This window comes from Solanum lycopersicum, chromosome 2 (assembly GCF_036512215.1).
Source record: "Solanum lycopersicum chromosome 2, SLM_r2.1".
In the NCBI taxonomy this organism is placed as follows: Eukaryota; Viridiplantae; Streptophyta; class Magnoliopsida; order Solanales; family Solanaceae; genus Solanum; species Solanum lycopersicum.
In genome coordinates, this window is record NC_090801.1 from 4,790,111 (window position 1) to 4,792,610 (window position 2,500).

The following is a 2,500-nucleotide window of genomic DNA, read 5'->3' on the forward strand; positions in this document are numbered from 1 at the left end:
GCCGTAACAGGAGCTCTAGAACTCGCCACTCGCCCGAAAGCACTGCCGTTTCCACACCAAACGCTATAATAAAACCGATCTTGAGAAGTTCCCTCGGCGGCGCACGTTCGCCCCGCAGACGTCGCTGGCATGTTTTTGTAAGCGCCCAACGGCGTAGCACGGACGAGCCATGCATGCCATCAAGCTCCCACGCAGCACGCCTACTAAGCCCCACAGGACGCCCATGGCATCCGCCTTGTAACGCCTCGGTCGCCCCGCAGACGTCGTCGACATGTTTTTGCAAGCGCCCAACGGCGTAGCACGGACGAGCCATGCATGCCATCAAGCGCCACGCAGCACGCCTACTAAGCCCACAGGACGCCCTTGACGTCCGCCTGCTTTCGCCTCAGTTGCCCCGCAGACGTCGCTGGCATGTTTTTGTTGACGCCCAACGGCGTAGCACGGACGAGCCATGCATGCCGTCAAGCGCCCACGCAGCACACCTACTAAGCCCACAGGACGCCATGACGTCCGCCTGCCACCGCCTCAAACGCCCCACAGACGTCGCAGGCGTGTTTTTGTAAACGCCCAACGGCGTAGCACGGACGAGCCATGCATGCCGTCAAGCGCCCACGGGCAGCACGCCTACTAAGCCCACAGGACGCCCTCGACGTCCGCCTGCCTTCGCTTCAGTTGCCCCGCAAACGTCGCTAGCATGTTTTTGTAGACGCCCAACGACGTAGCACGGACGAGCCATGCATGCCATCAAGCGCCCACAGCAGCACGCCTACTAAGCCCACAGGACGCCCTCGGCGTCCGCCTGCCGTTGCCCACTCGACCCGTCGACGTCGCCAACGTGTTTTTGTAACGCCCAACGGCGTAGCACACGGACAAGCCATGCATGCCATCAAGCGCCCACGCAGCCACGCCTGCTAAGCCCACGGGACGCCTATGCCGTCTGCCTGCCTGCGCCTCAGTCTGCCTCCAACACCTCTACCCCCCTTATATATGCTTAAAAAAGTTTTGCCCATGTGACAGGAGTAGACATGGATTTTCCAGAGAATCATAATGAAAATGTACAACCCAAATATGCGCGGTCTAAGGTACAAACACACATCAGCCTTCATAATTGACTTTAATATGTATAAAAAAATATTTTTCAACAATTTTTTTTAATTTTTATTTTTTTCGAAAATTCCGAAAAATTAGTATAAATTAATAAAAAATAGGGAAATATCGAAAAAATATGAAATCAACTCCGAAAATTCACAAATAAATATGTGAACCTTAAAATATAAAATTTAATAAATTTTAATTTTAAAAAGAGACGTAAAAATTAAAAAGCGTAAAAAATAAATTATAAATAATGATTAAAAGTCGGAAAAATATGGAAATGCTCGAAAACACTTCTCACATGTCAAATTAATGATAAGATTGCATATTTGCACAAACAAAGATGTTTCAATATCGTACGAACCGTAAAGTAACGAAAATGATGCGAAGAGCCACGTTAGGCGGAAACGTTTGAGAATAGATAATGGAAAGTAGATGAATATGTTTGTTATGCATGGAGGTTGTTTCAAAATCCTTTGATTTATGTACGCCATGAACATCCGCATGTTTTGTTTGGAACTCGATGATGTTGCGCAAGCCACGACCGATGCGGCAGGCCACGGCCGACCGTTGTGTGCAGGCACGTCCGACGACGGCCGACCGTTTGTGCTGTCCAAGGGCTATGATGGCATGCCACGCCCGACGACGGCCGACCGTCTATGCTGTCAAGGGCGAAGATGGCATGCCACGCCCGACGTCGTTCGACCCGTGTGTGCTGCAAAAAGGCGAAGATGGCATGCCACGCCCGACGCCGTTCGACCGTGTGTGCTGCCCAAAGGCGATGATGGCATGCATGCCACGCCCGACGTCGTTCGACCGTGTGTGCTGCCCAAAGGCGATGATGGCATGCCACGCCCGACGTCGCTCGACCGTGTGTGCTGCCCAAAGGCGATGATGGCATGCCACGCCCGACGTCGTTCGACCGTGTGTGCTGCCCAAAAGGCGATGATGGCATGCCACGCCCGACGTCGTTCGACCGCGTGTGCTGCCCAAAGGCGATGATGGCATGCCACGGCCCGACGTCGCTCGACCGTGTGTGCTGCAAAAAGGCGAAGATGGCATGCCACGCCCGACGTCGTTCGACCGTGTGTGCTGCCCAAAGGCGATGATGGCATGCCACGCCCGACGTCGCTCGACCGTGTGTGCTGCCCAAAGGCGATGATGGCATGCCACGCCCGACGTCGCTCGACCGTGTGTGACTGACAAAAAGGCGAAGATGGCATGCCACGCCCGACGTCGTTCGACCGTGTGTGCTGCCCAAAGGCGATGATGGCATGCCACGCCCGACGTCGCTCGACCGTGTGTGCTGCCCAAAGGCGATGATGGCATGCCACGCCCGGACGTCGCTCGACCGTGTGTGCTGCCCAAAGGCGATGATGGCATGCCACGCCCGACGTCGTTCGACCGT